We start from the raw sequence: 26,399 nt of genomic DNA, 5'->3' as shown, positions 1-26,399 counted from the left end.
CTCAAAAATGGCTGGAGAGAAACATGTATGAGGATCGACGGTATTACCAGGTATTTACGACAAAATGAGCGCCTCGTAGCTTGAAGGCGCTTCCTCCACATAACTGGGGATCCAGGTGAGCCGTGTTTAAAGTTAATCCAGCATTTAACACCCAGTCCGCCGCTGTAAAGAGAGAGAAAACGAAGCCGAACGGCGCTCGTTTGCAATGTTATCACGGTAGCATTTACATGCAGCAGCTAGGACCTTTAGCTTTAGCTCTGCATTTACAGGACGAATAACAGCTGCAAACTCGTATAGCAGTCCACGCAGAGTGGCAGGGTTTGCGTGCAAGTGCACGCGCAACGAACAGCGGGGACACAAACGTATGGCCGTGTTTGTGCGTGTGTTTGTGTGTGTAGCTAACGCAGAGCAGGCCTGCGGCTAACCCTGCAGCTGTGCTCTCATCGCATTAATACGTCATCAGACTTGGGGCTCCCCGCAGTGATATCTGCACACAGACATCAGCGACATGTCAGAAGATGCGCAGAAAACAGACGTTGCACTGACAGTTATCGTGCTGTGCGAAACAACCTCACTTCTGTTCCCCAACTCTCCTCCTGCATGTCGGCAGTGCTGGATGTGCACCTGTACTTTATATAGACGTGAACCTCAAGTTCAGTTTGTGCTCTTTTCTTTTAACAGGCGTTGTGCATTTGGAGAGAGGTCATCTGTATTTAGCATAAACGTAGTTATTATCAACATTAGGGTTATTTCCAACTATTTGGTTGCTGTGGCTATAATAACAAACACCTGTTGCCCACCTAGAGCAGGAATGCAAGTCCTAAGAGAACAGAAGGCGAAGCCCAGTTATTATCTTATTGCAGTTTTTTTTAAATTAAATGTATGCAGATGGGGCCCAATGTTTGTGCAATGTGATGACATACAGTGATGTTGCCAGAATTTTTTTTTCTGTTTGCATCATTGTGATGAAATGCTTTGATCTTTACATTTTTCAGAATATGTCCTACATTATGCCATACATTACAATATACTGCGGTAGAAGATTTGTACTCGTATCACCCCCCCCCCCCCCCCCCCCCCCACTAAAGGGCCCTCATCACTTTAAGAACTGTGCTTGGAGTCGTGTTCTCTCATCATGGCTTAGTCAGTTTCAAAGTATTGATATAGTATGGGGCACTGTATTTTTTGGTAAATTATTGCAAATGATGTGTTACATTCAGATCTGCATCATAGACTGCACCCTGCAGCTGTAGGCAACACACATAGGAGGTGCTTCTGTTTACGCTTTTGATACACTTACTGTATCATTAGTGATGCACCAGACTGTTGCAGTGCAGGTGCTGACCCTACCAACACCGCTCCTCATCAGCTGGAACTGGCTGTACTTGTTTACACTGTTGCTCAGCGTATTGCTGGTGCTTCTCCGCCGAGAGGTCAAAGGTCAGCGGGTAGCTCCGGGACAGCTTTCCTGCAACGTTGCTTTTGTAGCTTGTCGCTCCACACGAGCCACCCTGGGAGCACTGACAGCATGATTTCATAAGGTGCTGATCTAGTGTCAGCGAACAGGCCGTGTGACAATTCACGGTCCCACCCCGGGGTGTTCAAACCGGGTCGAGCTTTTAGATTAAACACCTTCTAAGAAGTTAAAAATGAGGAATGCGATCGTCTGTGGTGAACTGAAGATGGATCGTGGAAGAAGGAGAAATTCCCCTCCAGTCTGTCCAATCTCTCTCACTGTGGCGTGCGGTATGTTCCAGAGAGTGTTCTTGGTTTTCCTTTCCAGATGCAACAATTTTTTATTTTCACGCTCTGCTGAGGGACAGTTTTTGTCCCATGAAAGATGCTGTGAGAGGTCAGCAACTTAATGCAGGAAAAGTCAACTGAAAACAGTTTCTTAAACTATGGTTTCACTTTGTTCAGCTATCACAAATTCAGAAGTGTGGGGGGGGGGGGATTCCCCAGTACAAACATTACGAAAGAGAGAGAATTCTGAGCCATACGGCCTCTAGGGGTCTGGTGTCAACCTGACGTAATTCGGTCTGACTCATGGTAAGTTATTATTGGGACCTAGAGAGAAAATCACATTCACTGTCGCACCTTTTTTTTTTTTTTGGTAGAAAAACACTGCTGTCTCAGCAATATTTTTTGCTGATGATGGAAAGCAGGTCACACCACACAAATCGGCAAACGCTCTTTTTCGCATTCGGTAAAACTTTCACACTCATAACAGAAACTCCCACGGCACAGCCGACACCTACTCCATGATTATCTTAGTTAACAAATACTCCACGGCTCACTCTTTCTCTCCCCCACGCGCTCCAGTTTGACTGCGGTTGTCGTCATCTGTGGGGAATCCTGTTCTCTGTGTGTCGTGATTGGTTGGCTCTCAAAAACACCTTGTAAACTTCTCCAAAATAGAATATCTTAAAGGGCCAGTTCACTCGTTTTTTAAAATTTATTTGATATCTGTCATTGAGACAAAAAATATAAATTTCAGGTTCTCAAATGTGTAACTTTGCATTTTTTTCTTGGTCTAACATTATGGTAAATGAAATATTTGTGGTTTTTGAGCTGTTTGTTGCACTGGAAGACATCAGCTGTTGCTCTGGAATGTTGTGATGGGTATTTGTCGCTGTATTCTGAGGTAACCTCAGAGGGGAATATTTCAAAATTAAACCAAACATGTGTTCATGACTATATACGCCACTAGAGCTAAGTGGCAAAATATGTTTGTTTTTTTCTTGATTTGGGTGAACTGACCTTTTGATAAAAGGCCCGACTCTGCTTTAAGTGGCTGCTCTCTGTTTGCTTTGTGAGTGTGTCACGTTGTGTGAGTGCAGGTCACTTCAGTTTAGCAGAATAAACGCACCGTACAGTTCATGTAAGGTATGTTCCAGAGCGCCTGACCTCGCCAGATTAGAAGCTCATCATACGCAGAAATCAGCTTTCATTCTGGCTGCGGTTCCATTCGCTGTTCTTCTCAGAGCAGAAAACTGGGTTAGCCTGCACACACTTTTTTATTTTTTTTAATTCTTTTGGCAGACTCGGCTCTTTATAGATGATTCAGCATGAGGAGCAACCTCCCTTCCTACACACACACACATACACAGAGCAGAGTTAGACTGCGATGGCCTCCTCTATCTCGCAGCTCACTGTGGGGAAAACGTCTCAAACTTTAAGCTTCGTCGTTAAGCACGCGACCATTACGTGATGTCATTCATCACCACAGTGTGAGCTTGAGGGGCTGGCATCCGGCGGCAAGCGCATGCCCCGTGAGCGACGTGAGCGTTTGCTTTGGCCCGGCGAGCAGCTCCGGCGTGGTTTCACATGTGGCTGGACGAGGAGGTTGGAAGTCGGGCAGAGGAAACTTAGATGCTTGTCTGAACATTTCCGTTCAATCCTAACCAAGATGGTGTTACCGTAACACAGACTTTTTTTCAATACATTTTTTTTAACTCGGGCGCCAACTCATTCCAGACTTTGAAGTGAAGCAATGGACAATTATTAGTTTCCAAATATCTCAAATTTTGCACGAGGGGTGTGATAATACGGCCGAACATTCTGCAGCGGAGTTGGTCGGACACTGATTGAGTTTACATGGTGCTCTCAGGCAATGGCCTACGAGGGCAAATTCAGGGCAGAATCCTCTGCCGTGTTAAGTTCTGCCACAGAATTAGAAAGTCCATCAGCTTGTTTCAGTCTAATTGATGGAAACCCTTGAAGTGGTCATTTTCTTCCTTTTGAGTTCCACCTGAATTCTAAGCAGCCGATATTCTTCCCCGTCTGTTAAGTGCCGCCCGAAGATGTCATGAGCGGGGAGCAGAAGAACAAGGAAAGTGCATCTCCTGTCTGAATAATGAATGGAGAGCATATTGTGTTATGGAAAAATGGGAGGATGTGGTTCAGTAATAGTCTGGTGAACAGCTCTCTCTCTGCTAAATTGTTGGTCTTGCCAGACTCTTGCTTGGAAAGTGAATGAAAATGACACGTGAAGCCTAATGACTTGACGTTTTACTGGATTTGGAGGCTGCAGGCGGCGGGAGGCATGTTATTATATTAGGCCGCTGCTCCGAGCATTAGCATGGTTCCTGGCTACGTTCTACTTTTTTGCAAACCATTTTGTCCGCGGCGTGCGTGGCTCAAAATGAGCCGTCGTGTGGTTACGTAATGAGTAGACCTGAGCATCGGGCCTGTACGGTCGTTTCACTATGTGATTACATCATAAGTTTCCATTTAAATAAAATAAGTCTGACCGTTTTTTAGAAGTGTAGGATGGCTTTTCTAAATCTGGTTAGGGAAGTGAGAGAGCAACCCCCTGCCGAGGTGCCTTTGAGCAAGGCCCTTAACCCCCAAGCTGCGTGAATAAAGGCTTTTAAAAAGAAAAAAAGGGAAGTCGTGTTCAACCACTGTCAGAAAAGGCCCTGCTGTAAGAGTTATCGCAATCAAGTGGTTTTATTTGTTTCATCATTTCCTATTTTTGTGTAGGTTATTTTAAATGTCTACGTAGTGATACTTTGGGATTGTTGTTTTGTTTTTTTAGCAGGGAACTTCTTCAAAGCTCTCTTTTTCTCCACGGGGACTTTCACTTTGTGTAATGCGTTTCTAAAAAAAATATTTTCCAGTAAAGTATTAGTATAAATAACTGAAAATGTTTTGCCTTTAATAATGTTATTACTCTACTTATTGCTTTTCTTTTTACGAGAGCTACAATTAATGGATCAGTGGATGGACAGAAAATTAAACGGCAGCAATTTAGACAATCAATTAATTATTTTAGGAATATAAGAAAGCAACTTATCGGCATCTGACTATTGTATGAAGACGGTCTTTTTTCCTTCACAGGGAGTGTCACCTTAAGATCAGCTAGCCCCAAATGAAGACCCTGATCATGTCAGTAATGGTGTTATTGAGTGGTGCATATGAACTGTAATTAAGGGATTCTCTGTTGCTGCAGGAACAGGCTAGTTCCTGGTTTAAAGGTTTGGGCCGGTACGTAGAGGTGTGCGTTTATTTATGACTACCAGCCTAAATTTTCTCAATTAGCTTCAGACATTAGGGAAAATCCAAATGGTTTTGGGCCGACGTGTGTTCATTCTGTCTGAGACAGCGCTGCGAATTAGAAACCCGAGCCTGCTCCTCTGCGGTCCCTCCCACGGCAGCGGTGGGCGCAGCACGTGCGTGACAGGCAGCAGAGAGGTGTTCACTTTCATCCCAAATATACAGTGTATACCCCCCCCCCCCGCGCTTTCACGTAGCTTTCTTCCAAACACATTTGTGTCTCCTTCTCTCTCTCTCTCGCTCTCTCTCTCTCTCTCTCTCTCTCTCTCTCTCTCTCTCTCTCTCTCTCTCTCTCTCTCTCTCTCTCTCTCTCTCTCTCTCTCTCTCCATCCCACATCTATGATTTTGGCGTCAGGTTTGCACCCACTCTCTCCCTCCGGCCCGGGATCATGTTACCCTGCCATTAGTCAGTCGTTCCCCCCTCGACGGTGCTCCATGTCAGGCGTAGCGGAGCCTGCCTGCCTCCCCGGACCACAGCTCAACCACAGACGCCCCTGGTCAGTGGAGCCGCTCCAGCTATGGCACGAAGTCCCTGGAAAATGATGCAGAGGAGCGAGGTTAGCTGCAGTTTTAGATCTGTATTTTCAATTTCACGCGGGGTGAAGGAAACTCCTCTACTGCAGGACAAATGGGTTACACCCACTACCCAAGAGTGTTTACCGGCGAGGCCGTGAGCTGCACTACTACTACAACAACAAGCCCGGCCCCTTCCGTGTACCATGCGTCACCAGTCCGGTGATTTGTGGGCCCCTCATCGTTTTATGGTTATGTAATGCCGGTTCCCCTTGACGAGTAAAACCTCTTGTTAAACCCCCCACGCCGCCCCATTCCCATAAAAGTGAGTGATGCAGGCTGTGGTGCTATCCCGTTGTGGTCGGCCTGGCTCCCTATATGGCACGTGTCACTGGGATGGGATGGGGCTCCGTACAGGTGGCATGACACTGCAGAAATTCCACTGACTTGGCTTTATTGCTTGATTAATGCACGCGGCGCAAAGCTGCTAAATCTGCGTGGGATCCTATAGGTCTAATTTACGAGAGTCAGTGAAGGCGTATACCTGCGTCTCTCCGCCCGTGCCCTTTTCATAGGGTGTCAACTTTTATAGAGGCTACAGCATCCTCCTCCTATTAAGCCTGTCGTGCACTCTAGTGGAGCCATAACTCCACCCTCTGCTCCCGCCAAGCTCTCGGCTCCTCAGTAATTTATTTAGGGTCCGACGTCTGTGCGTCCTGCTAGATGCAGGGCTATCGCATCGCGGGCCTGCTCAGGCTAGGCTAATCCCCTCTAATTGAAAGGGAAGCAGGCATTTTCTGGAGGCCAGTGGCGTGTGCAGCGCTCGTCCCTCTGCTTGTTTTACAGTAATGAGACATCTGGGGGGGGGGGGGGGGCTGGAGAGCAGAGCTGTTTGTAGAGGGAGAAGCAGCTCCGGAGCCCTCGGGCTTACAGGGCTGTCACAGACAGTACAACGGAGCCGACTGCGTGTTTACTCGCGTCTGTGCGTGGGTGTTTTTGTTCTGCTCCAACACCGTCTCGGCAACACTAGTCTCAGTCGCCAGGCTAATGTTAGGTGAGATTTATTTCATTGGAACGAATCGTAACATATAGGCCAAGGGTAAGGCTATTTAAAGGTAAAGTAGGAAGAGAGAGTCTACTAATATTAGGCTAGCGTGACCCGTCATCTCCACTATAAAGCAGGGCATGAAATGTGTAGCTGCCACTGCAAGTTATTATTACTACAGATAGAAGTTCTGTTTCGGTTCTCACCATTCCAAGGATTGAAAACATAGGATTGAATATATTGGATACTATTACATGTCCAGCTTATTTTTGCACACTAAACAAAAGCCTTGTAAATGCAGTGTGCGGTCCGACACCAGGAAGTGCGGCCTTTGTGAGCCATAAAATGTATGATCGAATGAAAAATCGTTAAACGTTATACCATGTCAACTTAATTTGTTGATTCCATCCTTGAGGTTAGCGCTAGCTCTCTGCTGTGGGGTTGGGACTTATTAAATTCTTAACGTACCGGTACTATTAAAATGGGATATCGTACCATTTTTAAACAGCAGGGTAAGATACCTTTTCTAGTATCGGTATACTGTGCAACACCTACCAAACACATGAACATTATGTTACCCCCTAAATTGTGCCAGCCCCTGTCTTCCAATGTGCCTTCATTGCCGCTTCTTTCTTGTACCATTCCAGGTTTTATACAGCAGCATTTGTCTTTGTTTATGGCTGCACCCTGACAGGGTGTAGTTTTATGGCACTCAGAGTTATGTATAGATAAATGTCTGGTGGTCCTGGCTGAACACAGTGCTCGAGTGGTACAAACACGAAGGGCAGTGGCAGTCAGTAAATAGTCTTAGCTTTTAGCTCGTCCTGCCACCTTGTCTATGTGCCCAACGCTTCAAGCAGCCATGCTAACTGGCCTTGTGTTGCCATTTTCACACAGCAGAGTTGACCTGGCGGTGCATTAAGGCCGGTTTGCAGCTACACTCCAGATCCAGTTGGACACGCTAAGCCCTCTACAGCTCACCAGAGACCTCTAAATGACTGCTTTTCACGAGCAGAAAAGCACCTCACATGTTTTGAGGGGAGGAGATTTATTTTCTGTGTTTTCCGTCTCGGCGGCAACTAGAGTGCACACAGACAGGAGTGGTTTGCAAATCTTATATCTTTGCACTTGTAGAGTAACACCAATCACGTCTACGCTCCACACCGGTATTACTTCATGTTTGATCCGACTCAGGAAAGTATACGTTCACTCTCTGAAAAGGTACAAAGTTGACGAACCGTGGCAAAGATACTTGAGGCTTAAGGTTAATGCTAAACTGCTGTAATCCATTATTTGGTTGGTTTGAGAGCAGAGATAGCAATGGTTCAGCATGTACCTGTCAGGACTAAATGATTGCTTATTTCCTGCCAGAGTAGGGGGGGGGGGGGGAGGAGTAATAGCAAGCAGCTGCCTCAGCTGGACCTTACCTTTCCTTTCTGTCGGCCTGCTGTTCTCTCCAGCTAGCCCGCGTGCCAAAACACCTACTTGTGCTCAAGCTCCGCGCCGCCCGTTCGAGAGACCAACCGCCGAAGGTGTTGGTGAGCAAAAAGCTCGATCCACCTCGATGAGCAACGACTTCCCGCGAGGCCTTGTTGGAGTGAGCAGTACGAACAAAATGAAAAGCGCCATTGTTCGTCCAGCGAGTTCACCCAATGCCTGCTGCTTATGACGATCCTTTTTTAAAATATTTGTTTTATCCTGTTGCTTTGCTTTGTGATTAGCTAAACGCCCGATCGACCCGCCAGGTTGAGGTAGCCGGAGCGAAGGAGCCATATTTATCCCGCAGCGAGCAGGAGCATGCAGGATGTTGCACCGGTCGTCCCTCTTTTCATTGGTAAAACGATAAACGTAAATCTGTGAAATGCGTCCGTGTGATATAAGTCTATAAGGGGGGGGGGGTATTAAGAGCCGGAGCTCTATGGGGTTTGCTGACATTTGAGGAAAAATTGGAAAAAAAGCTCACCTTCAGCAAAGGGACACTTGCAAGTGCAGGATTGTTGCTCTAAATGGGAGCGAGGATCCAGGAACTTCTGAGGAGCCCCCCCTTAGCAACGCGGAGGGACCGTGGATAGGGCAAGGCTTCTCCCCGTGAATCACGGCTAATTAACGAAGTAATTAAGATCAGAATCTCTGCTCGGAGGAGGACTCTAAATGGTCTATACGTTCAAATAAGGGCATCAAATGTAAATCCCTTCCATTCATGAAAGGGGGTAAATTAAAGCGTTCAGACCCTCTCCTCTCTATTCTCTCAGCGTGTCACACAAGGGACATCCGTTGAAAAGAGAGAGCCACTGTTACGGCGCGTTAAAGCGCTCGCTGCTCCATCAGAAGCACTGTTCATAATGCATTCGCTATACATATTTCAGCCTGAGTGAATTTATTTCAATAAATAATATCACTCCAAGGACACGCTTCGATCTTTCCACGGCCGCCACGCTGACTGTAAGCCACACCGTATTGTTATCTCATTCCTCTGGTTGCAAATGATAGATTAACAAACAGTTTATAAACAGGGCGCCGAGCATGTCCACCGTTTTATCATCGCCGCACACTGCCGGAATAACCTCCCTTCATAATGGATGTATTTTTCCAGGTTTATTCTGCTGCTACAAGCTGCGGGGATATCTATGGGTATGGCCATAATGTTGGGGCTTACTGGGGAATTTCATATAGTGGGCGCACGGTGGATGCGATTTATGGCTGGGATTAAGTTTTTTCTGGTAGGCAGTATTTAGGTGGTGCTGTCACTACTGTGTCGGCTTTCTAAACGCTGCACCTTTTCCCCCGAGCTGCTCCTTGAGCAGAATGCTTCACTGGACTTTGAAGAGGTGCTGCAGCGCTGTCTCATGTCATGTTAACAGTCAGTGTTTGATTTCTACAAAGAAGACACTATTGGAGCCAATTTAAAATAGCCACACTCCAGTCTTTTTTTAAGGATGGCAGTGTTTTGTTAGTCAGTGAGTCAGTCCATTACTCTGGAGCAGTGCTGCTCCTGTTGACGACCAGTGGATGGATCACCGTGACATTTTGCTCCGTTATTCATGTACCCGAGAGGATGGATCCTAATGAACCCCTGACCTTTCTTCTAATGCCACCAGCAGGTCAAAGGTTCCACTCATTGAGTGAAAACATGTTCTCCATTCACAAACCGAGCTTTGTCCGCTTGCCATTTCACCTTCTTGTATTCTTTTCGGCGCTATGTCCACAATTTTCGTAGCTTTCTCTTGGATGCATGATTACGATCTGATACCCAGTTGCTACGTTTTTACAGATGTTGACGCCAAGAAGCTTAATATTATAATTCACAAATGCCATGCACAGGACACCCCTAAAGGCCTTTACACACCGGGTAGTTTCTTTCCCCCTGTGTGATTTTAATTTGAACGTGCAATTTATTTTTTACAAGCTGTCACTTTTTTCCTGAACAAGGTTGACTTTTCTGAGGATTAACAAAGCCATCAACCAATCACGTTGTCCAGATCTTCCCTTCTTACCTTTCACAATAAAAGCCCTAGGCATATGTGTATAATAGCCTTTAACTTGAAAAAAAAAAAAAAGAAGCAATGTGAGAATGTTTGCATGTCCTGTAGTAACCTGGGTGCCGTACATATGTGTATGCATGCACCATGTCAGTAATCAGAAGTCTGGCAAACCCCTTGTATGTAACCATGGCTTGGTTTGTGTGTCTGGGTCAGAAGAGGAGGGAATAGGCCTCTTACAGTGGAACTTACTGGTTCTCTGCTCAGGGTACAAAGCAAACCCCTGTTTCCTGAGCTGTCTTGTGCAATTTGTGCTGAGCTCAGTGCAGCTCCGGAACATTTCCACTTATGTTTCACCTCGGTCCGTACGCTCTGTCGGAAGACACACCAGGTCGAGACTGTGATGGGAGAATTCAAGCGGATGTTGAGTTCAGAGGCCACTACCTTTTTCTTTTTTTTTTCAGTGCTTTTCTTGTATCACATTTGAGCCCTGGGTCTTCACACATCACCTTTCTGAGCGAGGATGTAGGTAGAGATCAAAAAAGTGTTACTCTCAAGAGAAGTGAAACTGTTTTCAGGTTCTTAAATAAAGTCGTGCTAAACTAAGCCTTTGTAAAAATCTAGTATACCTGTTAATGCCAACGGGCTGCCTTTCAGGTTGCAGCCGAAATTTGTCACATAACCCAAATCACTTCCTCTTCTCTTTCCTCTCAGGCAGGAAAGGGTTACTCTCCACGTTTCCTGTCCAATTCCCAGAGCTCCGGCTACGTTCTGATTGCTTTCTTGATGTTAAACATTCCCAGGCTCCTATAACCTTCTAGCTTGCCTCCGCCGTCCAAAAGCCGTCCCAGGTGAACGAGTGGGCGAACCTCCTGTTTTTAAGGATACAATCTCAAAAAGAAAAAAAGTTCTCACAGGGGGTGGGAGATACGGGGACTGGAGGGGCAGGGAGACGTGGGATGGGAAAGCATTTTTTTTCTTTGCATTCCGTTCGGTTGGTGTAAGGCTGTGGGAAAGCATGTTTTCCCAACCATGGTTCGTTTGACACAGCGTTTCTCGGGAAGTAAGGCTGTGCTCGAGCTGAAGGTTTGATCGTGAAAACGCCAGGCCCGGCATGTAGACCCATTTAAAGTGCGAGGGAATAAATAAATACGAGTCAGTCAACTGTCAACAGTCAACTTCAGGAACATGCTTCTCCGACTCTCTGGATATCGAGGTTAACACGTGCTTCCCTTTTAAAACGTCACCCCTTTTATATTTTCTTCCACGGCTCCTTCCCACTCACTTCCTTCCCTCCCGAGACAGCTGATCGACGGCTGAGTTATGGTATCTCGCCTGAGTCAGCGGGGCCTCCGCATCAGTCATGAAACAAACGGGATCCAGATTGAACTAACACGCCTGCGTGGAGGCTGTGGTGTGGATGTGACCCAGGGGCAGAGCTGGGCCAAGCCGGACTATATTTAGCCCAGCGTTGCTCAGGCTAATTGCCCTCCCAGGCCTAATCATTTCCAGGCTCTGCAGCTCACAAACGACTGGAGGGGAGGCCAAACACCCACTAACCTCATGTTAAAAAGACGCAGGCGTCAATGGGGCTGTCAGAGCGCTCCGCAGACAAGACAAATTAGCACAATATCCATCCTCCCCGTATGCTATTAGATGTTCTGTAAGCGGATCGGAGAGTTCAGTGTTGCTGTCCGCCGTTGTGTATTAATTGAATATGTGTTACTGTTACTGTATCAGTCCTTTGAAGGGCTTTGGCAGCATCCCCCGCAGGCGACACTGGGAGGCTGTCTTCAGGTTATCCCTGCTTTTGGAGGCCTGCTTCTGAATGATAAAACCCTCCGCTGCTGCCTCCCACAGCCAGCTTAGCTCCTCCACGTGAGCCTAGCCCGGGCTGAAAAGAGAAAAGCACCAGGGCCTCGGAAACTCTCCTTCACTGCGGAGTTTACACCCCCCTCTTATGCGAGAGTTCCTGTTCGTGTCGAGTTGCGTACGTTTCCTGTGTGGTTCCTGTCCCCGAGACTTGCCCAGGTTATACAGCGGGCACATGAAGGCCCGGGTCAGAGGGTGAGGGGATGGTAGGGTAAACAGCTCGCCTCTGCCTGAAAATCAGCCCCAAGCTTCCTTCCTGGTCTAGTTCCCAAAGGCATGCTGGGAAACCATTTTTTTTTACAACCAGTACAAAGACCAGGTGGATATCCAATGGTGAAAATGATGATGTCTTGCTGCTGCTGTCCCCACCTGTATGATCTGTCCTTAAAGCCAGTCGGTGTGTCGCCATCTTTAGCATTTTAAAATGACTTATTGCTAACACAACGAGGGGCCCCAACTTCTCTACACAAATGCGGTCTCTGATAACGAGTGCAGCATTGAGGCCCTTAAAATCGGTATTCAGCGTGGTCACAGAGATGTAGTGGTGGTGACGGTCTTGCTCGGATTGCCTGGATGTTTGTGAATCATTTGGTTCTTCAGGCTACTTTGACAGCAAAAGCAAACCACGTGCTGACTAATATACATCGAGACAATTCACAAACAATCAGTTTACAATTTATTTTTTCTCAAATTAAGAAATTGGTGATATGATGTTTTTGAGAAATTGATAGCTATAATTGTCACCAGTCTTGGTGATATGAGGACAACTCACTATGATCTTCAAGCCGTTATGTTGTTGAATAGTCCCCTGATTAGGCTCGGCGTAAAAGAGCTATCGTGAAGGGTGAAATCCTTCAAACATTTGCCTCCGTATCTTGTAGGCCGTAGGCTGCTCAGTCAAAAGGTGAGCTGAGAGCCAGAGCCAGAGGAGGAGGGAGAGAAAGAATACGTGAACTGTGTTTGTCAGCTTTTTAAACCCCTGAAATTGATTCTTCTTCTGCGCTCTTTATTCTAATGACAAGCTAATCCCCCCCCCCTCTCTCCCCTTCCCCTCTGTTATAAATAGAGCCTCTTATTTTCCCAGCTCCGCCGTGCACTGCTTCTGAAAATTAGCACTCGTGATGAGTCTGCGCTCTCGGCAATCAATTTGCCACGCTAACTCCCTCCAAAAAGGTTACCTGTGGCAACCGAGCCGCGGTCACGTAACTTAGAATTTTGCCCTCTCCTGCCAATTACCATTCAGCCCGTTAAATGAATGGCCCTGTCTGGAGAATCAGCTGAATGAAATGTCAAAAAATATTGACGCTGAATAGTTCCGTGATTTCGGGGTGTTTGTCACGGGGAGAGGAGGCTGATTGGTGCAGGTGGTGCACAGGGATAAAGGAGGCGTGTCAGCCCCCGGGGCTACTTTAATGATATTAGTAGAGATCCGCTTATTTATGAGGACCTAAGTTATTCATGCTCAGCACCGGCTATCCATCATGACAGCTAGGCTGGCTCACTGTAGCCTGCAACAGTCACAGAGCGGAGTTGTGCTGCGACCAGAGTAGCTGATAATCACACTCTTTATTCATTCACTACTGTAATATTCATTCGGATCATAACGCTGGATTATTATGCCGGCGATTAGCCTGCCAGTTCTCCTTTTGACCAAGTGCCTTCTGTTTTTGTTTTGGTGTAGCAGTTCCCTCTGATTTCCCCTCCCACCTGCCTTCTCTTTTTACATGTTCCGTATGCTCGGAACGATCTAGTTTGTAAATTGTGTCTAAAGGCAAAAGTGTTTTGTAGCTGTTCAAAATGTCCAAAGTTGAATGTGCTGCAAAAAGCCTGCCGTCACACAGACCGCATCGCACTGCCTCTCCAATCTCTCTGCAAGAGCTCTTTGGATTATCTTTGTTGTCTCATCAATGGATCGTAGAAAGTGAGATAAAGGTGCTAGAATACTTCAACAGAACTGCTTGTCAGATGGTACTCTGCACCTTTCCGGAGTCAAAGTTAGGTGGGCTGTGTCCGTAAATTTGTGTACCTCTGACGATCACATTTTACAATTGACAGCCGGCTGTTACCCCTCACACGGTCAACACATCATATGAACTAGATCTCTTCCACGCCTGTATGCGGTCTCTCCTTGAAGAAGACCTTCACCGTGTTGCACAGAACAACTGACCCCAATGCATCAGGCAACGGCGCTGTTTTGGCCAATCAAGTATGTTTCTTTTGCTTTTTTTTTTTTTCATGCTGTGCTACTTTTGGCCTTCATGCCCAGTAAAGAGATCCAGCTCAACAAGACATACTGGTCCGACCGTCGATGAGACCTCACCTGCTAGGCCTCGCAGTGACAGGTTGAGAACAAGTAGCATTGGACCGTTGACCTTCTGAACTCTCCCTTATGAAAAATGTAAATTCTGGATATTTCCTGAATTTCTGAAATATAATGTCATATTAAAAGCATATTCAGGAAAAAACAACCAAATATGAATATCTAGGCCTCTTGTTATGAAGAGCTAGGTCCTTTTTGCAGAAATACAAGAATGCCCTCACAACGTGTTTCGAATCAAATTCGATTATCTTTTTCAGCTATTTTGATACATTTTGTTGTCGCGCCCCAACTGTGGGCTGTTTACCCCTTCAGCACATTCTGAGAAGACAAACAACATTAAGAAACCAGAAGGAAATCCTAGTTTTAGGTCATGGAAGTGGTCCAACCCTGCTTAGAAAAGTCATGAGAAAGATGTGGAATTTATAATATCAAAGCTACAGTAGGTGAATGTGATTGAGTGGATGCAAATGTATTTTTAAATCCCACTTGATTTCATTTGCAGGTGATTATTTGCTCATCTGGCTTCGGTCTTGACATTTGACAGACGTTACCTCTTTTCACTGTGGAGCCCCGGTGATAATGGCTTCATTTTGCACCGCAAAATACATCCATGGAATTGGAGCGAACACACACACACACACACGGGGGGGGGGGGGGGCTTTATTGTGTGTTTGTGCTGCTGTTGGTGGCTGGGCAGGTCTGCGGTGTGCCTGGCAGGCTGCTTGGTCTCTGGGTTGCTCTGATAGCGCTTGTTCCTTTGAGGGCCCCAACATGCTGTGGATAACGACACCAGCCTCGTCCAGAGTCTGATCTCAGGCCAGCGTGAACCTGTCCAACGTCTCGGCTGCCAAGGACCTGGGCAGAATAGAGATACACCCGCGGTTGATTGGTTGAGCACATCATCAGACGTGTAACACAGGTTTGATGGCTGATAGTGCTGGCCCTGCCTGCTCCGGCTCTTCGCTGGCACACAGCGATCCCTGGATGCGCCCTCGGAGGACGAGCCCACCCCTCTCGTCTCCCTCGTCTTCCCTTGATCTGCCTCAACCGGCTCCTCTCCCTCACCCTCCCCCCTACCAGTTCCCCTCTGTTCTTTCTGTGCCTCTCCCCCCCTCCCTTGAAAACCGTCTTTCTTCTTCGCCTTCTCCCCTCCCAGTTCCTCGTCAGATCCACAGGGCCAGATTTTTATCGCTTTTCTGCGAGTCCTGCGAGGGGAACCTTGAGGGTCTCAGTGGGATCAATTTAAAAGGGAAGCGCTTGTCTCTCCTCCTCTCCTTGGCCCTCTCGGCTGATTGGGTCCGCTCGCCAGGAACTTGCAGGCTTTTGATCTCAACCGCCCCCACCCACCCTCTGCTCGAAAGTTTTTGTCGGAGCTTGGCTCTACAAAAAGAAAAAAATCCTGTTCCACTTTCTGAGAAATGTGGGCCCCATCCCTGTTCTCTGCACCTGCGAGTGAAAGTTTTGTAAACCCACTGGGTGGTACTCACAATCTATGGCGTGATTGACTTCTCTTTGAAGATGTGAGAGCGATCCGTCTCTTCAGGTGGAGGTACGCCGAAGAGGACCCGCGGTCCTCGGGCAGCTCGCTTGAACAACCCGGTAAGAAGTAGCTGGGAGCCGCGATGCATAATTCACACCGTGTGGGGATCGGCTCTCTGTGTTACAAAGAGGAGAAAGGTACGAGGTGGTGCCTGGGAGCGTTCACATGCTGAGCCTTCGTTGAAGTCGCTCCCTCCTTTGTACGACATGAAGGAACAGTGACCCCGCAGCAAGAGGGACTACATTAGACTACAATAACCAACCAGGGAGTGCTCTTTTCAGGCTTTTATGTTCCTGTTGGAAACCTAGAGCGCTGTTAATGGATAATCCAGGTTTATTACATTACATATTATAGACTTATTTTGCTATTTTTGGCCATCATTCTAATCGGTTATGATGTTATACTCCGCAAAGTAATTGCCAAGAACCGTTGAAGGTGATGTCACGGCAGTTTCACATGGTGTCGCTACGGCGATCAGCGGAGAATCCAGCCCACACTGATGCTTCTTTGAAAGCAAAGCGGCTGAACTATTTGTGACAGTCGCGTGGTCGCGAGTGCCAAGTTACAAAAAAAATCGGAGGTGCACGACCAAGCACCTCGACCACTTTTTGGGAATAAGGGGGGAAAAAAATGAATATTTTGTGCATTTAAACGTAGTCAGTGAGTGGAGCCGAGCAGAGCCACACCATGCAGTGAAAATGAGGCATAAGTATGGAATAAATCCCAGACCGTATCCTCAGTAGAAGATGGCCAATCTCATGAAAATAAGTTGTAATAGATATAAAGAAGGCTTAGCTTAACGTCTGCAGCAGGTAATATTTCCTCAGCGTGTGATTATGTGAGTCTGTTGTGTAATAGAGGTGGTTTTCTGAGGAATGGGCAGTAGAACCACCTCCTCCTCCTCTGTCTCCTCTGTCTCCTGCCAGGTCACTGGAGGTCAAAAAGGCCCTACCTCACTGACCTCTCGTCTCTTGGGAAAACTCCAGTCACGACTCGGGATTAAAATTCTTGGTGAATTTAGCCAAACGTGGCCACAGGGTCTTTTAGCGCTTTTTTGTTTTTTCAGGCGGCGTCAAAAGCACATCACCCCGTCTCTCGCCAGCTGGCTGGAACCTGCAGCCGTTGTCTCCGCCGCCGAGCCGCTCGGAGAAGAACCTGAAGGTTCGAGGCGGTTCGGTTACGGGCGCCTCGCTCGCCGTTAAGCAAAGCACCCCTCATTTTTCAAGGCTCCTGGGTCCCTCGGTGATGACATCACCGGTGTAGTTGTGCACTAATTGAGGTTTAATGCTAGAGTAGAGAGAGCAGGGCTGTAATTTTCCCGCCCCGGCCTGGAATAGAGACGACAGCTTTTCATGTGGTCCGGGTCTAATTTAGGCTGCGCTGCTGCAGCTGTGGGACACCTCACACTTTGGTGCTTCTCATTCTGCCTTGAAATAAAAAAAATATGGATTCTGGAAAAAGCAGTTTGTTTATACAGTGATGTAAAGGACATGCCCAGACTTAGACGTACAGTAGTAGTGCTAGTCGATACGCTGTTGCTAAGACATTAGAAGACTTTTCATCCAACAAAACACTGACATGGAAATTGGACTTAAAAAAGCTTTTCGTAACATTTATTTTCCAGTGCCTGTTGCAAAACCACCAACGTTCTCAAGTAAGCCTCGAAGAAATAAATCCGTCCCCACCACCTCTGCCTAAAAACCGCTCTCCCTCTGAATGTAAAGCAACAATGTAAAGCAACACAAATAGGCCCGCCGTAGGTGGAGGAAGAAGCGGCTGTAATGTGGAGAGTGGCATTCTGTGTGTCATTACGGTGGCATGTCCACTGAGCCTGGGCGTAATGACATCCAGGCAAACAAACAAACGCGCGTCAGACGAGCTGCTCTTTATCCGTGCCGCCATATCGAGGCCCGTTTGAAGTGGAAAGCTTTAATCACAAGTGTAATCATTGACATTACTAGCTGGTTACTGGACTGAGAGAGGAGGGGGGGGGGGGGGGCATCTGATAGCAGCAGGAGACCAGACAAGCTCAGGATTGTGTGACCGTTACACTCTGTCTCTGGGGACAGACTAGAGACGGCTTGATGTTCCTTTTTCTTCTCTTTCTTCTTTCTACTTGTTTACTTCTGAAAATCATTATTGATGCCATGACCATTAGAGATGTAACCTGCAGCCCATCATTAGACGTGCAAGTTTGCAGTGGTACATTTACTAAAGTACTGTACTTTAGGACAAACTTGAGGTACTTGTGCTTTACTCGAGTATTTTCCATTTCATGCTACTTTTACTCCACCACATTTCAGATGGGAATACGTTTGGTAACTTAAGTCATTCAGATTATTAATTGTTGATGTATTCTAATGGTTTAGGCTACCCAGCAGTATATTAAGTCATTCATATTCGCTCCTACTTTTCCAGCTGAAACATTTAAGTGATGAACACATTAACTATTGTAATCCAACGGTATACATTATTCGGAAATACTTTTACTTTTGTTACTTTTAAGTATACTTTGATGCTAATGCTTTGTACTCTTACATGAGGACTTATTCCTATTTTGAACAGAGTATTTATACACCGCGGTACTTTTTACTGAGGTAAAATAGAGATGCCTGCCATTGACGCACAAATGTGTCCTAACATATGCTAACAGATTGCACCATGAGAATAACCAAGGTATGTTTCATCATTCAAAACCACAGAATTGTCCAATGTGCGAACTCTTGGAGCTAATCCAAACATCACTCACGGAGAGATGTGATGAAACGGTGCTCGAAACAGAAGCTGCTTGGCAGCGGGTCGCTGTGATCAGCCCTCGTACGGAGGAGTTTGTGAGTGAACAGGAACATAAGCCGGAGATGTGTCGTTGTGCATTTGGGTATCAGAGGCTCTGTAATGTACAGTGGCCTCGGGGTGTGATTTGGAAATGAAAGAGCGTTTTGTGATTCACACACACACACACACACACACACACACACACACACACACACACACACACACACACACACACACACACACACACACACTGATCCCATTGTACCAGCCGGGTCTAGCTGGCCTCTGCTTGGGCCAAAGCCTGTTAACTCCGATTCAGAGCGTAGGGGCTGGTAATGAGCACTGTCAGAGTTGACATAACAACCTCCCGCTCTGGGGCTGAACAGTAGAGAGGGGGAGTGGGGGGGGGGGGGGGGGTTCTGTCCGTGCTGGGTGGTTCTGCAACTTAACCATTGAAATTCCCACTCAGTGTCAGCTGTGTTTTGCTTGGTGTTTTTTCACTTTTGGTTTCGCTTTGCAGTCGGCGCTCTCTTAAGTTTAGTCCTGGACTGGATTTTTGGACTGGATTTTTTTTTGTCAACCTAAAGTGACAGGAGAGGGTGAAGCAAAGTACAAACGAACGCTGAGTAAGACATTTTTAAGCGAGAAAAAGGTTTCAATTAACTTGCCGTGGTAGAGACCTGTCAATCACTGTGTAGCCCCGTCCTAAAGCATCCCCTGCTTCATGGTCTGTTTGACTCTAAATGGACCATCATTTACTAAATGAACATCATGCTGTATTGAAGAAGAATTGAAACTAGATATTGAGACCATAAACTCATGTTTACTATGTTTACTGGATGCCCTTTTCTACAAACTACCTTCACAGTGATATGTGATCACAGGTAAATAAATAAGAAAATATTTGTTAAATAAATTGTAGGTAAATCATGTTACTCAGACTTGACAGTGGCTGCTTTTACACCTCTTACCTGGAATGAATAACACCGTCTTTCAAAGCGTAGTACTTGAAGAGGCAATCCTTCAAGACTTGAGTCCTGGTAGACTTGGTGACACATTTCCTGTGACTACTTCATAATAAAAGTCCATTTGTGTTTTGCCAGTGAAATGCTTTTAACATGAAGCTGTAGCAGTAGACAATGTGCACTAGCAGCAATTTGTAATGCTGCAAATATATAAATAACGCAATACTTTCATTAATGCGCCACAGGCTCAATCACCATTGTGTTGCCTCATTTGGGAAGTGTTTTCTTTACAGACTGAGATAGCCACTGAAAGCATCAGTGGAGTTTTCAGGTTTTATTGCAGTTTGGTTTCTGAATTTGCCTGAAAGTTGAGGAGCGGCCCTCGATGTGATCTTCAATATTTTGAGTAAAAGTTGTGTACTGTGTATATGCGTAACTTCAAAATAATTTCCATTATCGTACACCCTAACTCCCCTTGAATAAATGTTTTTTTTTGTCATGAATAATAGAGCTAAATAAATGAATTATTACATTCGGGGGAACAGAGAATACCAAGCGACGTCACTGACATTATACCAACGATAGGTGCTCTGTGCGTTTGTCCTCAAGGTTAATATCCAGAGCGGTTGTTTTCTTCACAGTGAGCATTTTTCCCATGCGCGTCTCCATCCCGCCTCATTAGAATCGGCTTGTTTCGAGTGGATGACTTGCTGCGTTTGTCTGATTTTTGAGTTCATGCAGCACACAAAAACAGAGCGCGGTTCCAGCATGGCGTGTCCTGGACTCCCATTTCTCAATAATTTATCCAGACAACTAGAATGATTATTCTATGAATATGCACTAAAAACCCCTTTCTTGTGCTCTTTCTCTCCAAGTTTGTGCATGTCGGTGTGTGCTCGAGTGTGTGTGTGTGCATGCGGGGCAAATGTGCGGCTGTGTGTATGCAGCTCTTTCCTGCCTGAAACAAAGGAGGTGTCAGGGCGAATTAGGCCCCCCTACGACTGAACTCCCAGAGAGCTTAGAGATGCACCGCAGGTTCTGCTGAGTCGCACATGAGCCACGGTGTCTGCCTCCCCCCACCCCACCGCCCTCCAACCCCCTCCCACCTCTCCACTCCTGAGTTGCTCTAACAAGGTTGTTGGAAGAGGATAAGGCGTGTTAAATGAATAATTTACACAGAAGAGCGCTCCTTATTTATTTAATACGGCTGGATCTGACTGAGTGGGCAGCCCCGCGTCCCCCGACTGCCAAGACACTGGCTAAACGAGCGCTCGCTCGGCTTAATGGAGGGCCAAGGCGACAGGCATTTAGAGAGAGCAAAAGGGGGTACATGAGAGACTTTGTAGATTGTGTGTGTGTGTGTGTGTGTGTGTGTGTGTGTGCGCTTGTGAAACAGGCCGTGCAGAGCCGTGCTCGTGTGTGAATCTTGTCGCCGCTGTATGTATATTGTCGTCGCACTACGCTACTCTTTATACATCTCTGCAACAGATCACATGAGAGACCCTTCAACTATTGCAAAAAACTGCTTCCAAGAATTTGTGGAATGCTGCTCCATCCTATGCATGGGAAACATATTATAGTATATCCCGATGTTTTTTGGTTATGGTTTGTGGAGCCCAAAATTGGTCAATATTTGATGGACATATAACTGCACACTTGAACATGTTTTTTAAGCTATAAACTAAATGATGTAAATGCACTGAGATGAAATGCATCCATGCCAGTGTTAATATTGGTATTTCTTATCAAATTTATAAAAATCTGCATTTTATGCTTGAAAATGGCTCAAAATACCATCTACTGTCTTGAAGCAGCCTTAATCTTGCAAGGTCAGTTCTGAAATAGATTTGAAGGTTTGGGATTAATAAAAGTCATGAAATAAATCAATACTAATGGGCTCTAATCAGACCCCCGTCTTCGGCCCTCCCCCATGCCTCTATGCATTTTACTTTATTTGTAACCACTGTGTAGCTTTACAATCACAGCGCAACTCATTTAGCGGCTGGCTAGTTAGCTCCTTAATTAGCTCTGGCTCTCATGTTCGTCGAGGCGTTCGTCATACGGAAGTGGGTTTGGTTTTATGTCTCAGCCCCTTAAGCAGTTTTTTTCCCCATCTTTCAACATTATGCAGTGGGCGGACTTAAGCTCAGACCTGGTGGTGAAGTTACACTTAAATTATTAATGATAATCATATCATTAACTATATTTAAACATAGACATTAATACATTGAAAAAACATTATTCATCATCATATTCTTCACAATGTCTTCTGTTCCTTTTTATTTCAAAGTGCCCTTTTTATTAATGTAGTTTTTATGGTATGAGAAAATGCTAAGAATCACAACGCTGCTGAGACAACACTGAACTAACCAGCTAGCTACAGCTGCTAACACTCGCGCTAAGCTCACAAGCCAACCCAGCTAGTTAGCTTGTTAGCTAGGTAGCGTGCAACTATGGGGTCAGATCAGTCTCAATAATTGCAAATGCAAACAGAAAGATTTAAAATGCACACAGAACGATTCACAAATACATTCCAATGCACACATAAATAAATTACGATTTATATAAATGTAAAAAAAAAAAAAATCACAAATATATTTCTGCATTTGTATGCATTTATTTGTGTATCGCTCCACATTTGTTTGTGTTTTTTTGAGACTCCCCTGACATGGCTGGATTTGCAAATGCGTTTTGCAAATCCAGAAATATATTTGTGATTTTTTTTTTTTACATTTATATAAATCGTAATTTATTTATGTGTGCATTGAAATGTATTTGTGAATCGTTCTATGTGCATTTGTGAGTCAAATGTATTTGTAAATCTTTCTGTTTGCATTTGTGAGTCTTTCTGTGTGCATTTGCACTTATTGAGACTGATCTGACCCCATATTGAGAAAAATAAAAGGAGAATTTAAGTATATTGTAAGCGTGTATACTGTGTGTATTTACAGCACTAGACTTTACGTGAGATTCAGAATTACTTTGACGTTGTTTTTGCTGTAGCTAACAGGAGCTAACTGGCTAATTTTGGCTAAGGGGGCGGGCACTTACGACAGCTCCAGTGTTCTGAAAAGTGACATGAAAATAGAAATGTGGGGCAAAAGGCCATTCAGAAATAATAAGACTTTTGACAAAGGATACAATTCTATAATGAATTAACAATATTAAATACCATTTCATAATAATGACTTGAGTTGTATTATTTATAGCTTAAATAATATAATTATAATTGTGTGTTTTTGTTGTATTTTGTACACTTTATTTTAAAGGTCAATGTTTTATGTCTTTACAGGGGGAGTGTGGAGAGGGGGGGACAGGACCACCACGTGGGCACCACCCAGAAAGAGGAGCAGCTGAGGAGGGAGGATCATCCAATCGGTAAACACTTTTTTTTTTAAAGAACATCAGTAGTTTTAGGATACAATAAGGTACACGTCATGGCAGCGGCATTTTCTGTAATTATGTTTGCACAGTTTGCAGGACGTGAGACAGCGGGATTCATGGGAGAGGAGGAATCTGTTTGATTGTTCGGAAACAAACGCAAGACGATTACATGTCAGTTTGTTATATAACATCGGCCCTCTTGTTCTAGCACTTGAGGGAGGAAATAAACCGCTCCGACCAATCGGGTTAAGATAAAAAATCCTTAAAATCTTCTCTCTGACATCTGGGTTTGTCATTGTCTTGCCCATGTCCTCCTCCTCATATTCTCCTTCGTCTTCCTCCTGTGGAAAAGGCAGCCCCACTCAGGAGAGATACATCGCCACAGTTCCTGTGTGTGTGTGTGTGTGTGTGTGTGTGTGTGTGTGTGTGTGTGTGTGTGTGTGTGTGTGTGTGTGTGTGTGTGTGTGTGTGTGTGTGTGTGTGTGTGTGTGTGTGTGTGTGTGTGTGTGTGTGTGTGTGCGCCTCCCAGGAGAATGAAATCCCACAGCTCACACTGACCTCATTATAAAAATAGCTCATCTATCCAGCCATCACATTTCCCCTTCTCCTCCGCAATCTCTTAGATATATATCGTGATCCACTCTACCTTCCCCTCTCCCCTCTGTCTCTCCATCAGTGTTTGCTTTGGATTTAACGTGAGATTAAAAGCTTACGCAAGCCCTTGTAACGGCAAGGTCCCCCCCCCCCCCAGCACCTGTCATTACCAATCTGTCCGTAATCCGGGATCATAAGATGTCTTTTAATCATAAAACATCTCTGAGTAACATTAAAGACGGCGTTTACACGATTCTCTTAATGTTGGGCCTTGCTGAGGTACTCAGGTACTCTCCTCTCTTGTACCTGGTCCACCTCTGCCAGTGGAGTAAGACCCCCCCCCCCCCCCCAAATAGAGTCAACAGCGCTCCCGTCTGGTTAATTTAACAGCAGCATCAGTGATCATTATGGTCTAAGGCCGGCTTTGATCCTGCCAGACAGCGTTTCCTACGGTTTTAATAACTCAACAAAGACACATGAACAGATGCTCAATGTATGGACTCTAGACAAAGACGGAGACAGACAGACACATTAAGGATTCACCAAATCTTCACGAAGCAGAATTGCTTTGAAAGATGAAAACCCAATTCTCTTCGGAAGACTTTGTTTGGGCGGGAAAGAAATGTGATTGAGCTTTTGTGCATTTTTTTCCAGTAAAGCCTTGTTTTACATTCACAGTTAACCACATAGTCACCCCTGGGAGCTCTTTATACAAGCGCAGCACTGTCGACCACTGAGCCACTCCACTGGAGCAGCTCGGGCTACTGAAGATCTGCAGAAACAATTAGAATACAAATGATTATAAATAACAGTAAATGTTCCACAGAGTTTAAGGTGTTCAACCACGGTGATTAGGGGGGGGGGGGTGTAACGCTGGCCTTCACATTCACGGGTCTATTAAACTGCACCTGGACTGTGTTTCATCCGTCGCCTCGTACCTGAAGCAACGCAGCCTCCTTGTGTTGGTTTAACGCATGGCTGATTTCAGTAGGAACCGAGTCTCTTGGAGCAGATTTAAGTCTCAAGGTATTTGAGTCCAAGTCAAAATTTCAAGTAATGTCAGAAGAAGCAAAGTGCAAGTCAGCCGCAGGTCTTTCAGGTCTCTGAATTCGGACACTTAAAATGACACGATTACCTCGCTCCCCTACGCAACAGCGTATAAACATGATGTCTGCACTCTCGCCTTTCCATTGAAGCGCATCTAAAGTGTCCCACTTTAAAAAATGCAATATACAAGGACCAAAGCCTCATAAAGTTCTTAAAGATTCAGGTTATGGGAAGTCCCGGGATACAGATTGTTGAGTTCTTGCTGTCAAATAGAACTACAGGTTTCAAGTCCTCATATTTGTATCTTAAATCCAAGTTTCAAGTGTGCAGTTCTGTTGCAATGTCACGTTTAATGTTGCCCATGATTTATTGTATAAGATAATACCATTAAAGGAATACTTTGCCCTCAACATGACTATTTAAATATCAATTACTCACCCCGTGTTACTTGGAATTGGAGAAGAAAACTCTTTTTCTTGCACGTCTACGCGGTGAACAAAGAATCAAAAAAAAGGACAAAAAGCCTTGATGAATTGAAGTAAATTTAGCTTTTAACATCAGCAAACCTTTATCAAAACACTCATTTAAAAACTTAACTTGTACAGATCTGACTACTTCTGGAACACATGCATCTTCGCACAAACCTTGCTATTTCAAAAACAGAACTCACAGTGCAAATTCACTGTGCAACAAATCTTCAGAAAGTGCACAAACAGGTTGCTCGAACATCCCTGAGCTGTTAAAGTAATAATAAAAAAGAAAAATGGACTAATATCGCGAGTGGGGTTCAGAGGGTTACCCACGCCTCTCAGGTGAAGGGTAGACACGCGCTGATCCACTCAGTGTGGCGCGTGTGCAGCCCCGGACATCTAAGGGCATCACAGACCTGTTAATGCTTAATCTCGTGCGGCTGAACGCCACTTGTCCCTCTAAGAAGTTGAACGCCGACCGCACGGGGCCGCGTAACTAGTTAGCATGCCGGAGTCTCGTTCGTTATCGGAATTAACCAGACAAATCGCTCCACCAACTAAGAACGGCCATGCACCACCACCCAGAGAATCCAGAAAGAGCATCAATCTGTCAATCCTTTCCGTGTCCGGGCCGGGTGAGGTTTCCACCGGCCGTCCCTCTTCATCATGGCCCCAGTTCAGAGAAAAACCCACAAAATAGAACCGGAGTCCTATTCCATTATTCCTAGCTGCGGTATTCAGGCGACCGGGCCTGCTTTGAACACTCAAACATCTCCGCCACTTATTGAGTGGCGTAATAATCGCGCGACACAACGAATCGATAATGAAATTCGTTGCCAACTCTTTTAATAATCGATTTTTATCGATTTGTTGTTGCAGCCCTAAACACAACCCTCATTTACTTCAATTCATCAAGACATGTCTCTATTATCTGATCATTCGTTCATCGTGGCATTCAAGAAAATGTTTTTCAAGAATTTAAGGTGACACGGTGAGTCATTAATATACAAATTATCATTTTGTGGCCTGTTGCCTGCCAGGTGAAAATCTGTTATTTTCTTTGACAGTGTAGTGTTACAATCATAGACTGTATATAAGAAGTGACCGTAGTCATCATGACGTCACACATTGGTTTGAGGACTGCCGTTATGAAGCCCCGATTTTGCCGTCGCCATCTTGGATTACGACTGTCGCCATGTTGTTGTTTTTTGCAACCGATAAACCGAAGTGACCATATTTGGAATGTGGAGGAGTGATGTTGAGACGCCGTATACGTAAGCCCGGACCTAAAGCATACTCCAAACTGGACCATCATTTACTAAATGAACATCATGCTG

At 45.5% G+C, this 26,399-nt stretch overlaps 1 protein-coding gene across 1 annotated transcript in view; it reads left to right on the top strand.

Annotated features, from left to right (window-relative positions):
- Positions 1-26,399, top strand: part of znf438 (zinc finger protein 438) — a 43,521-nt gene continuing 17,122 nt past the window's right edge. Inside the window, exons 1-2 of the mRNA XM_079181231.1 lie at positions 1-115; positions 22,860-22,945. The gene's annotated coding sequence lies outside the window, so the exon portion shown is untranslated. The remainder of the gene's footprint in view (positions 116-22,859; positions 22,946-26,399) is intronic.

The sequence above is a fragment of the Pholis gunnellus genome (assembly GCF_910591455.1).
Source record: "Pholis gunnellus genome assembly, chromosome: 20".
In the NCBI taxonomy this organism is placed as follows: Eukaryota; Metazoa; Chordata; class Actinopteri; order Perciformes; family Pholidae; genus Pholis; species Pholis gunnellus.
This window is presented reverse-complemented; position numbering and strand designations above follow the sequence as displayed.